This window comes from Vidua macroura, chromosome 9, assembly GCF_024509145.1.
Source record: "Vidua macroura isolate BioBank_ID:100142 chromosome 9, ASM2450914v1, whole genome shotgun sequence".
NCBI lineage: Eukaryota > Metazoa > Chordata > Aves > Passeriformes > Viduidae > Vidua > Vidua macroura.
Genome location: NC_071579.1, coordinates 4,890,562 through 4,903,314, shown reverse-complemented (window position 1 = coordinate 4,903,314; position 12,753 = coordinate 4,890,562). Strand labels below are relative to the sequence as shown.

At 43.5% G+C, this 12,753-nt stretch overlaps 1 long non-coding RNA gene across 2 annotated transcripts; it reads right to left on the bottom strand.

Moving 5' to 3' along the window:
- Window positions 1-1,885: 1,885 nt before the first annotated feature.
- Window positions 1,886-12,642, bottom strand: LOC128811250 (uncharacterized). Of its 2 annotated transcripts, none has more exons than XR_008438275.1 (2): window positions 12,566-12,642; window positions 1,886-2,346 (listed from the first exon to the last, which is right to left on the bottom strand). It is a non-coding gene; the product is annotated as an uncharacterized LOC128811250 (long non-coding RNA). The 2 variants fall into 2 exon arrangements; XR_008438274.1 differs by lacking the exon at window positions 12,566-12,642 and adding an exon at window positions 5,104-5,807.
- Window positions 12,643-12,753: the final 111 nt, after the last annotated feature.

Here is a 12,753-nt window from a genome sequence, read left to right as displayed (position 1 = left end):
TTACAGTCATGTGCCTGACAAGAAATGCGGTATTTCTAGAAACACTTCTGACTTTAAATATTAATGGTATATCCATTTCTTGAAGCTTCTTATAAGCACTGACAATGCATTTGCTCCTCATCCACAGCATGCTCCAAAAATCACACACTCAAAAAATTGCTGGCTGAGTAGTCTTACATCATACCGTGCATGACAAACTGTCATCTGCCTGAAGTATGAGTTCTGTGCCAGACAGAGCCTGTGGACAAATTGGAAACTCCTGAGCGTGACTGTTGAGTTAACTGGGCAGTTTCTATTTGTAACTTAGAAAAAAATTAGCTAGAAGGATGCTGGTGGCAGCTTAAAAATTAATTCTAGCAATAATCCTTGTTCTTCCAGATCATAAACCTTCTATATACCAAAGCTGTACAGAGAAACAGATGTGTGTGAAATATTTGACTGGTATTTAGAACACAGATGTATTAGTTAAGGTATTTGCTAAGTGTGTAGAACAGCAGAGGCCTGATTGAGGGATACCTGTGTACAGCATGTCATGATTTTTGTGCCTTTATTTAGTTCCAGAACAAGTTGTGGAGCTCAGGACAGCTACAGCTCCCCTTGGGTGTCTGCAAGGCAATGGGTACTGCCCACCACATGACCCAGGGCAGTGCTGCTCTATGTCCCTCTACCACTCCAGGCTGCACCCACCTGGTTTCTGGGGTTCAGCCACCATGGGGTTCTGGGGAAAGGCTTCAAAACAAAGAAATATTTAAGAATCTGATAAAGGCTCTGTGACACAAGGTTAGTTACTCTGCAATAAATGTTGAAAGCTTGTAAGTGCTGAGCCGTATCAAAGGAGGATGTTGTTTCTTGGTGTAACCTGTTCAAACACTCACCCTTTCATCTCTGACTGACAGCTCTTAAAATGTCTGCACAGATCTGTCCTGGCACAATAATTTCAGTGTTGTCTTAAAGTTATTTTGAATCACTACTATGATTTAAATTAGCATTTAGGTACAGTGCATGCAGGATAGCTTGGGGTACTCTCATGCCTGTTCAGTGAGAGTCTATGAAGATAAAAGCTTTCTGGGGAAGTAACAGTTTTTGCCCAACAGTACAGAAGGGTTCACATGCAGCCCTTGGCAGATGAAATTTCCTCTGTCAAAAACTCTCTTCCACCCTAGATAAAAAAACCTACACACACACTCCCACAAATGTGTATCCCACCACCCAAATCATCCTCCTCCTCTGTGGAAGCAGCCTTTTGTTCTGTCTTTTCTGCTACTTCAGCATTGTCTTCATTCAAACTACTCTTCTGACACTGCCACACGTCTAAACATTGACACCAGCCAGGAGACCCAGAAAAGGAAGAGCCCCATGCATAGGGGGGAAAGGGACTGGGCACATGGTGTTGTAGTGGAAAAGATGAGTGTGTAGAGACAGCCAGCTCACTACAGCATCTCAGGCATCCCTATTCTTCATTTATTTGGCCCTGTGTTTTGGGGTTAGGTATGCTGGGTAACTAAGCACCCTCACGGATCAGAACTGTGTAGCTTGTGCATGTATCTGTCAACTGTCAACAGCAGCACATTACCCGTGCTGAAGTTTTGCAGGAGCTGTACCCATCTGGATATAACACATAACCTCGCACAGCCTCCAGCAGGGTGGAGCCAGAGGTGGGGAGAGATGGAATTAAGGAGATTATAGGACTTCTTCAGGAATTTCTTTCCTGTCCAATATATTTTTCTAAGTACTACAGCTGCACCACCCTTCCCAAGCATCTGTTCCAGGCACCAAAGGCTGTAGAAGAGTATGCTAATAAGAACATTAAGAATGTTGTTTGTTTGCCTTTTTCTGTGGAACATGTTGCCTCTACCAAACAAAAATGATGACAAGTCTCTGCATCTGCTGAGAATTGCAAATTAATACTAAGCTTGCACAATGATCACTGATAAAGTACATTTGCTGAGGTAATATGAGGTCCCTCAACTGTGCTGGTGATGATTCAGGCTTTTAGGTATTCAGCTGCAGGTGGGTCAATAGGAATGTTTTGCCACCAGAGTTCTAGTGTTGCCTTAATTTATGTTTAGGAGACTAATTTTTATGATTCCTAATTTAAAATCTTAGTCGCTCATTGAACAATGAGGGGGTTCTCTCGATTTGCAGATCGAAGCTTTTCTTCCTGTGTTTTCTGTTTCTTCTGCTGAGAGGTTTGTATCCAGAGAGCTGACATTTAGTTAAGTGATAGCAAATGCTTCAGAACACAATGCTGTACTGCAGTTCCTCCACCAGTGCCTTGGAGAGCAGCCTTGTCCCAGCGTAGATTCCTCTGATGACTGCTGTGCTGGGTTTGGATTAGCATAACCTCTGTGACAGTCCAAAACAAAATAAAGATACATTAAAAACAAGATGTGAAGCTAAAATAAGACAGAATTAGAATCATAGAGCCACTTAGACTGGAAAAGATCATTAAACTCTGGAGTCAGCAGTGCTTCCTCTCCATGTTCTTTGCTTCTTGTTTCTCCCCTAATATCTCCTTCCCCTCCATTTTCCCCAGCACCCTCACTTCCCTTTTCTAAGTTATGCTGAAAACCACGTCTTCAGAAAATGCCTTCGTTACAATAATGAATCCCAGTAATGACTGCACTCCTAGTATTGTTTTCAGATGTACACACTTCTGAATATAACCTTTGATCTCATAAGGAAGCCTGAGGATACAGCTTCTTGCAGGATTGCTGCTCTGTCTTACATGTTTAGGATGCTAGGGTCCAGCCTTGCTCTGGACCGCTTGTGCCCTGGCCATGGATGGTGTCATACTCTATGCAATGCTCCTAAATAGTTAAATCACTTTGAAAGTCAGAGTTTGTTCTAAAATGTTGTAATTGTTTCATTCCACAAATTCTGGAGAGATTCTTCCTTGACAGTCTTTTTTATTTGATTATGCAAGAATTGCAAGTGCTTACTTTATCTTTCAAATGACACTGTGTTCCTTCCTCAAACAGTTATTAAATAGCTATACTTTGCAGCTTCCAATTTTAATGCTAATCCTGTAAAAAATGCTTACTAGTGTGAAACTCTCAAAAAAAAAAAAAAAAAATAGTAGCCACTGAAGCAGGAGAAAGCACCAGAGTTTTGTAAGATGTTTCTGTGAATGCATTTGTGTGTGTGTGTGTGTGTGTACAGAATAGACTGGTACTCAAGAGAGCAGGATTTACATTTATAATCAAATCTCACTTAAATCTAAAACTTGTTCCTTCTTTTAAACATGCAAATATTTCCATTCTCCTTGCAAATTCTGCCTCTCTGCTCATTACCAAACCTTTCAGAAAAGATATAAGCCCAAATTTTCCTCTGATCAGGCTCTTAATGTGTTCTGTGTGGTCTTTATTTAGACTGTAAACTTGATGAAATAGGAAATGTCTTATAAAAAAACCAACTACACTATCTCATTTCACATCCAAATTCTTCTCCCATACCAGCTGTGTGTGTTTGCCTAGCAGCAAGTCTCCTGTTAATGAATGACTTGTTCTCATTAGCTTGTCAGGCTGGATGTGTAGCTTGTAGTTCCCAGTCATACAGAGCAGCACTCCTTCCCTTGTAGCTTCGGGCAAATCAAACAATGGGATACATAAAGCCTTGTGTCTCTGAGTCTGACCTTTGTACTTGGAATCATTAACTACCACAGAATGCCAAAATAAAGTAAGTAGCTTCTGGTTAAATATATTTAACATAAGCAGAGCCTTATGGACTGCCTGGTGTGGGGATTGTCACAGGCTTTACCATGGGCTGCCACTTCTATACCTCCTTTAAAAGAGGAGGAAATTAATTCTCTTATTGGCAAAGCCAAAGGTGTTGCTCTCAGTATATTTGTTTTGTGAAGATGAGGTTCAGAGTAGATTCCTGACACCTTGGAGGTTTACAAAATGAGGTCCTGAGCAGCCTCATCTGACTTTGAAGCTGGCTGTGATTTCAGCAGGAGACTGGACTAGTGATTGCTGCCAACTTAAAATTCTTAGTCCAAAAAAAGTTTCCTCCACTTGGGGCATTAATTAAGATTCTGTCCTCTACCTAGGCTAAATTTTTTACAAAAGCCATTGGAACTGAATATTTCTTGAACCTTTGTCTCCCATCCGATTTGCATAAAACTAGCCAAGAAGTTCAAAACTTACTGGGAGAAAAAAGCTGGGGCAGAGAGACAGACACACCCTTCCTCATACACATAGGACAACTGTACAAGCCTTGTTTTGTTAAGAAAACCTTTCTTCCTTTTATGTTAGTGCAGAAAACTTGTCAAGTGTGCATCTAATGAGGTCTGAAGTCATGCTACATACTCCCAGCTGCAGCCAACCTGAAATAATGCCTCCCCAGAGCCAACAGCACATCTCATGAAGCCAAGGCATTTACTGTGCAATCCAAACTATGCAGAGAAGTTGAGACATTCAGGAGCATCCCTAAAACCCAGGTATCATCTTTCTGATGGCAGAGATTGCACGGTTGTGCTCACAGGAGTGTGTGTTTCAGTCTGCCTGGGGCCTTGCCCATCTCTGCCAGCAGACACGGGAGTGTTTCTGGTACCTCTCCGTCATCCTCAACTTTCACATAACCGAGAGTGACAGAAAGAGGAATTTGACCTCAGAGTATTAGAGACCACCTGGCTGTCTGCCTTTCCCTTTTCGTCTGCTCTTTCTGAGGATGCAGTCACACTACCAAATTACCTTGAGTCATCTGTCCTGGAAGTTTTTCCCATGGGTTGCTTGTGATAAAGCGTAAATGTGTTGTAAGTACACAGTTTGTGGGGCTGCGGCTGAGCCTCATCCCTAATGGGCTACAGCTGTGCTGGACAGGTGAACAACATTGAAAGCAATGAGACAGGAGTGCCCAGGTGCACTGACCAATCACCAAAGGGCACACAGGTGTAATGCATGTAAGATGAAGAATATAAAAGGTTGTACTGTAGAACAATGAAGAGCTGCAGATGCTTGAAGCCTTCTTTGGTGCTGGTTGTGCCTCCATCATGTCCTGACATGAACGTACTAGAAGCATTTTAATCTGTGCCGTGAGGGGAGGCACTGGTGTGGTGTGAATCCACTGTTGACCCTATGTGCTTCTGAGATATCCACCTACCTGAGCCAACATTACGTGCCTTCCCAAAATATTTGCTGCAAGGGACAGGTTCCATAGCTTCAGTGCACATAGCTTGCTAATCAGCCAAGAGCCTCCTTTAGCAGCCACAGCAGCAGATTATTCTGTTTCCTTTTCTCCCACATTGCAGAGAACACACCTATCTTCCTCTGCTTTTGATGGCTTTGGAAAACATTACTTCTGTGTTCCTGGGAAAGAGCTTCAGAGCACTTCTATTTTCTGCCTCACAGGGAAGCAGAAACTGTGAAATTATCAGCATCCTCTGGTTGTACGTTCCCTGGAGCTGTTATACTGTGCAGTCTGAAATAGACATCCAGCCCCAGGGAATTGCTAATGATGCATTCAGTCTCAGCATGGCACATGGCCATTCCTGGGGAGTTACTGAGTTAGCATTTATAGTTCTTATCTTTTCTTCGGAGTAGATGAAACCCTCTGATTTTCCCTAAGCACTGAGGTCTTGCGTGTTGGATTCCCTTCTCATGACAGCTTACTTGGAATGTCACCAGAAAGTTTTCAGCCTGGATCCTTGCTCTGAAAATCATAGACTACAGTAGCATCATGCCAGAGATTCTTCTATAACTTGGTGTCTGATCAGCAGGCAACAGGAAACTGAGGTCTTGCTAGACACAGCTGCAGAATAATAAACCCAAGATTTCTGTGCTGAAGATGGGTGATTTGTACTGGGGACACTGGAAGCCTTTTGCACCTGGGGGAATAAGCTCACAAATAGAAAGCAGAGTCAGTCACTAAGGAAAGCGCAAGTGGAAAAACTGTGGGGAGGGAGCACTGCTGGATGTTTTGATGGTGGTCCTTAGTGTGGGTCCCTACTGTAAGAGAAACAGCAGTGGTAAAGGACGAAGTGAATTCACTCAAGGTTTACCTTGTTCTCTGGTTGCTTTGTCAATTTATGTTTCTCCAGCCACTTTTTGCAATGAGGGATTTTTTTGTGTGGGCAAGGGTTGAACTAACAGGAACACTTTTACTATATTTCACATTAACTTGCTGGTGAAGACAAGACCTCTCTTGCATGACCTACATGCCTGAACTCAGAATCCCTCTCCTGGGCCTGCCATCTTCAGATTTAAATACTTTAAACAAGCTCAAGTTTTCATCTCCTCATCCATATTTCCAAAGCTTGTAAGCCTCAAGGCACTAGGCCAAAAACAGAATAGTGCTGAGCACAAAGATGTTTTTGTAACCACATCAACTCAGCCCAAGGCAGATCAACTGCAGCAAACCCTGCAGATTGCTTCACCTCCTGGTGTAGTTCCGTTAGAACCTCCCATTTATGCCAGTCCTCAGCTGATAGCAAAAATGCCTCTTTCAGCTTTGTAACTCCTATTTTCTCCACTTTCAGCAAAATGCTGTTGAGAGTTGCCAGAGACTCAGCTGTGACACAAATCTATCTGAATTCAGAGGTTTGGAAGTGTTCCTTCACGCTTGTCATCTCCTTCAATAAGCACTGCCTTGTACCAAGTCTGTACATTCTTTACTGCTCTATTTGTTGCTATGGCCTGTGGTGCCAAGTTTCAGTGAGATTCTTTTGGGACATTATTCTGGATTTTCCTTCTTTCTGCTTTGTTTATGCTCCTGGCCCATGCACTGTTCTCCCTTACCATCATCCAAAATGTCTTCCCAAACAGGAAAGCACTGCCCTCTCCAGTCCCTCCACTTGTACACCCAGCAGCAGTCCCTCCTTGGCTTGAATCATTGCAGCAGAGAAGTAATGGATGGATTCCCCCTCTAGTCAGGTGTTTCTAAAATTGGGGAGAAGCAGGAAAGAGCAGATGGGACTGGCCTTGAGCAGAGAAAAGGGAGCTTTTTGGCAGGGGAGCTACAAAGGCACAGTGTTGTCAGTCTGTGTCAAACTTGGGAAAGGCACTCACAGAAGGGAGAGCAGCAGGATGTGCTGCCTCATTGCCATGAGACAACCAAAGAGCTGGCTGGGCAGATTTAGAAATGTGTCCTGCTTGGGACAACTTTTGGTACATGTCATCTATTTTTGCAGAGATTAAAACAAGGTGGAAAAGAGGAAATGTCTGAGACTGAGAGTAAAAACCTCTCTTCTTTCCTAGTTTACAGCAGAGAGTCAATCTTTTGTGGCTTAATGGAGATAGTTGTTCTCCTCTGAGAAACATATCCTGGTTTTGATGGGGATTATTTATCCCCCTGTCTTTATACTTTTTTCATCAATCACTTTTGGCATGAGGATTCTAGCTGCTCTTGGACTTCTCCATGGTGTTCCCCATGTGACATTCCCTACTTGACATTTCTCTGCAAGGTTTCTCCTTGATGACCCTGAGGATCTCATACCCAAAAAGGCTGATCCAGGGTTGCCATAGCACCTCAGTGTTTTTTGTCTCACATCTTTCCCACTTGATTACTGCAAACAAAAAGTTATTCGTCCCCAGAACCTGCATTTTGCAAAGTACAGAACAGGTAGAACTGCATGATTACTTGCAAACAGCTGTCTTGGGAATCACCCTGGATCTGTCATTCCATAAGCACTGATTCTCTTCCATGTCCATGAGCAGTCAGCACATTTGTACTGTAGCAGATAAACGGGTGACAAGGAATTGATACAAAATACTGGCATACTCTGTTTTCTCAGCAGCTGTGGGGAGAGCAATAGCAAACTGGTTTGTATTTAGGAAAAAGAGAAAGGATGCACATGCTTATGAAAAATGGAGAGGCAGAGATTACCACAAGAGTACTAAGCCATCATTAAATTAGGTATAAAATGTCTGACCTTCACAAGGAAGGGTCCCAAGTGTGTAACATAGCTGGCAGTCTGTGCAGTCACAAGGAACACGTACAGTTGCTGCTGTAGGAGTGGGAAGAAGATGCTGGCCAAGTTCAGTGCTCTGTATCCACAAAAATATTTAGAAAGTCATTATATGCAGGAGAGTCAATACTGGTAACTAGATCTTTTGCTCTGGAATGCATCTCTTTGAAGTCACCCTTCCAGGCTTGACTGGACATCTAATTCCACGTATTCCATGTATTCCTGCTGAAACAACTTCAGAGACTCATTGAGGCAGTTCAATATTTTCATGCATTTTTAATAAGCAGCAGAGTATGCTGCAGAATAAATCTGAGGTTGGTTTGAGCTGCTGTCACAAGGAGAGCAATGATATTATACAATGTGGTTGGGACCCAGGTGAAGTTGTTTCCGAGCCCAACAGAAAGAGAAAGCTGGTGTGTCAGAGAGGGTAAAGAACAGCTTCAGAGAACACAGTTCAGCTTAGAGGGGTGAGACAGTATTTATATAGGTTCAATACCTCTCACAGTTTGACGTTTAGCCAGACTAGAAGGATCACCTCCTTTTTAAACATACAGAAGAAATAACCTCCTCAACTTAAACAAATATAACCTCAGCTATTACACCATCCCAGCTGGCAAGATTCATTCTATAACCTAAAATGGTAGCGAAAGGCAAAATTAATTACTCCTCAAAAAAAAAAAACCAAAACAATGCAGGTTTCCCTTTCAGCAATGGAATCACATCAATTAAATTGGCTGTTGCACCTCCTCCTGCTTGGTCATGGCAAGTTCATCACTTGAATTTTGAGCTGGAAGAGGAAGCTGGGAGCTCACTGGTTTGCAGTAGGGCTTCATTTTTTTTTTTTTTTTTTTTTTCCCCAAGGATGATTTCAGTTCAGTAGCAAAAAGCAATGTGATTCTGAGTAAGGTTACCACTGCCCTCTGCCGAGAGGGATGGGGGCATTTCTTTCTAACTCACCTGCCAGCAAAACCAGCGGCTTTGTGGCTTGGAAAGTGAGTGAAACTGCTGCTGCTTCTGCCTTTTCTCCAAAGTTTGCTGATCTGAATCTCTCACACCAAATATTTTGAAAACTCTATGCTTCACACAGAGTAAAAAGGAGCAAGGGTATTTATGCACAAAATCTTGACATGATGATAACAGAAACTGTGAAAGCTTGAGCTGGAGTTCTTTAAAAGAAAACTTTATGATTTATAAACACTTCAGGCATCCTCAAAAATGTGATATCTGCTGGAGCTAGTTTTTGGCTTTCCTGCCAAAATACAGTCATGCATTATCAGATCAGGCTGAAGTCCTTCACAGGTTCTTAATTTATTTCCTTTTTAACTGTAGTACTTGCCTGACTGAGTTCTGGCCTCAGTCTTACATGCACACCATTATTTCTTGTTATGTAAAAATGGAAGCTCATTCAATGCTACATTTATGACTGCCTTTGCATTCTAAATCTGACGTTGCTGTCCTTCCCTTAAAGTTTTTAAAAGGAAAACGTTTAAGTGGAACAGGTAACAATGTTTTTCACCACTTGACAGAGCTCCTTCATTTATCTGTCAGGATGTTCCCATTGCCTCTGCACACTGGGAAATTCTAAACCACATTTTTAAACAGTTATTTGTAGGATCTGCTGAGATATGTGAAAGCCATTGAACATCTCAAGTGACTGACTTTAAAGCTAAGATAGAAGTTTTAAAGGAATTAATCATCCTGGTCAATAAAGGTGGGCATCAGAAAGAGCCACAGCGGCTCACTCCCTAGGCTGACTGATACCAAAATTCTTAAAATAGAATATAAGTTAGATTGGCTCAGAATTAAAAGTAGGCAGTATTAATCACATATATTTTACAGTAGTGCCAAAAATGACAGGAGGACCCAGGACAGAAAAAAAGAGAAGAAGGAAAGAGAATGTCCTGAGTTAGAAGGGACCCTCAAACATCGAGTCCAACTCCTGGCCCTGCACAGGAGATCCCCAAAAATCACACCTTGTGCCTGAGAGCATTGTCCAAAGAAAGAAAGAAAAAGGAGGGAAACAAGCAGTGCTGCTAAAGTCAAATTGGTGCCTGGAGCTGGGAAGGTGAAAGCCAGTGGAGCTGAGGCAAGAAATTGGGGTATCCGGGCCAATGTTCCCACGTCAACAGTGGGAACAACCATGTGGTGATTCAGGCAGGAGTGCTCAGGAACAGCTGTGGTTGGGCAATCATTGAGCAATGCAACCCGAGGATTAATGTACAACACTCCAGAAAATCAGGATTACAAGCACCGTGGTGACAAGCAGGGGTAAATGATGCTGCTGATGAAACAGTGCAGCAATCTAGAGTGGGAAAGACAATAGCAGATGATGGGCGTGAGTGGCAGGAAGCAGAGGAGGCAGTGCCTTCTCCCAGTTGCTTGTAAATTGTGAGAAGGAAGGTAATGAGAGCAGCCACTTTATTTTTCTGTGAGCTACGAGTAAACAGCCTCTAAAGAGAAGGGAAGGAAGGCTGTGAAAAAGCTCTGCCAGGGAAAAATCCAGAGACCAGGGAGGGAGCTCAGTGCTTGTCACACTGTGCTGCTTTGGCCTGGGAGATTTGTCAAGAGCGGCCACTAAAATCTGGTGGCACCTCTGTACAACCTCTTCGGGGCAAAGTAAATTTATTCTGAAGGTTAGCGGCACTTTTCTTTCTATTAAAGGAATCTCATTTTTCTACCACCCAGAGTCAGCTGTTACTAGTTCAATGAAACAGTTTCAAGATGAAGTTGTTGAACCTTAGGATATTTTTGTATGTTGCATTGACTATTTTGTTGTGTTTTGATTTTTATTTTGTTTACACTTGCTTGTCCAGCCAATGCTGCCCCCACTACTTCATTGTAAATAGCTGGCACACTATTTTTGGCATGAGGGCAGCACAGATCACATACAGCCTGACCTGAAAATATCTCTAAGCAGCACTGTGTTGAAGTCAACTTCTTAAGAACAGGGACGAGTTTATGTGAAAATTCCTGCTGTTCTCACCCATTGCATTTCAGCAATGATAAGGCTTTTAGTTTTTTTCTTTTCATTTTTTCAAGTTTTCTTATTAAGCAGCATGAAAAATGAGTGATGGGATAATAGTGTGAACACACATTGCAAAATAAATCAGTTTAGGACTTTTTCACTCAGTGGCTCTGCTCAAGATATTTAAAACACAGATATTTAAAACAACTTCTGAAAGTTTCAGCAGCAACAATTTAAATGTTTGTCTGAGGTGTGTGTTAGTCAAAATAAATTTTAGTAGCAGGTCTGACACACCTGTCAAAAGTGACAGTAATGTTTTATTACCCCATTGTAACTTTGTACCTTGTTTTGAGGTGACCTTTCAAGGTGCACCTGGGGGCATATTGTACATAGTACAGCCCTGATGTCGTGAGGAGGAGGAGGAGAGACTTGTACGTGCCAGTGAGAGATTAGTGGATAAGTTCTGGCTTTGGGAAAACTTTCCCATTTGCAGTGTGAAATGCAGCACACAGGAGGTTACTAGAGTTTGTTTGCTGGTGACATGTTTTGTGACTCACCCTCCATCACGAGCCTGTATCTGTCTGGGGAAAGAGAGAAAGCAAGGTACAAACCCCAGCCTTTGTCCCATTTCCAGCCCTCTGGAGCAGCCTTTGTCCCAGTTTTTGTCCCTGTGGGGCACAGCTGGGATTAAAAGGAGAGGTCTCTACCCAAGCCTGTTCTCAGCTCCCCTAAACTGGACAGCTGAGCTCCCACTCCCCAGGGCAACATTTATGAAGAACGCCCCCTTGACAGAAAACACCACTTCCTGGGGGATGACTCAAATTGGGGGGCACTCCATTTTCATTTCCCTTTAAAAATACCTACCTGGCTACCGTTTGGAAGGACCTCAGGGGGTAGGACACACATTTGTGCTGAGCCTGGGTGCTGGGGGAAGCACTCGTTGAGCAACCCGTGTGTTCCCACTGAAGGACGAGGACAGATAACATCACAGGGCCCTCCCAGCCTTGACTTCGGTGTCCTCCTGGTTCCTTTAAATAAGTTTTCCTTGTGCCTGGGGTGGGCGGAGTAGAGGGGGGGGCCCTCAGGGTGAGGACAGGCCTTGCCCATGGGGGTGACTGAGTCCACCTGGACCTTGGACTGGGTGGTCACAGCTGGGATCGACACCCTGGAACCAGGACTGACATTCCCTCAGCTGGATTAAGGCCAGAACCAGAGATCTCTTTTTCTTTTTCTTTTTCTTTTTCTTTTTCTTTTTCTTTTTCTTTTTCTTTTTCTTTTTCTTTTTCTTTTTCTTTTTCTTTTCCTTCCTTCCTTCCTTCCTTCCTTCCTTCCTTCCTTCCTTCCTTCCTTCCTTCCTTCCTTCCTTCCTTCCTTCCTTCCTCTCTCCCTCTCTCTCCCTCTCTCTCCCTCTCTCTCCCTCTCTCTCCCTCTCTCTCCCTCTCTCTCCCTCTCTCTCTCCCTCTCTCTCTCCCTCTCTCTCCCTCTCTAATTAATCTCTTTCTCTCTCCCCTTTTCCCTTACCCCTTTATCCAAAATCCACTGCCTACTGCTTTATCCAGAAGCTACTGTTCCTATAGTAGGTCAGGTAACAGCATACCAATTTCTATGCCAAGTGTGTAGCTTACTGATAAAACTTTGATTGCTGGCGGCCCCTCTGACTTCCGAGCTTTTGCCAACCTTGGGTGTTCCCTCACCCTTAACGCAGGGTCACCACATTTTTGGCGCCTCTCTTCTCTCACACTTGACTTCCCGCCTCAGGAGCGCCGGGATCAGGCGGCGATACCTGAGGGGATGTGGGGGGGGAGGGGGGGGGGGAAGGCGGGAAACTGAGAGGAAGGGGGGGGTGGGTGCGCGCCCCACGTGCGCCTCACGTGCCGCTCCC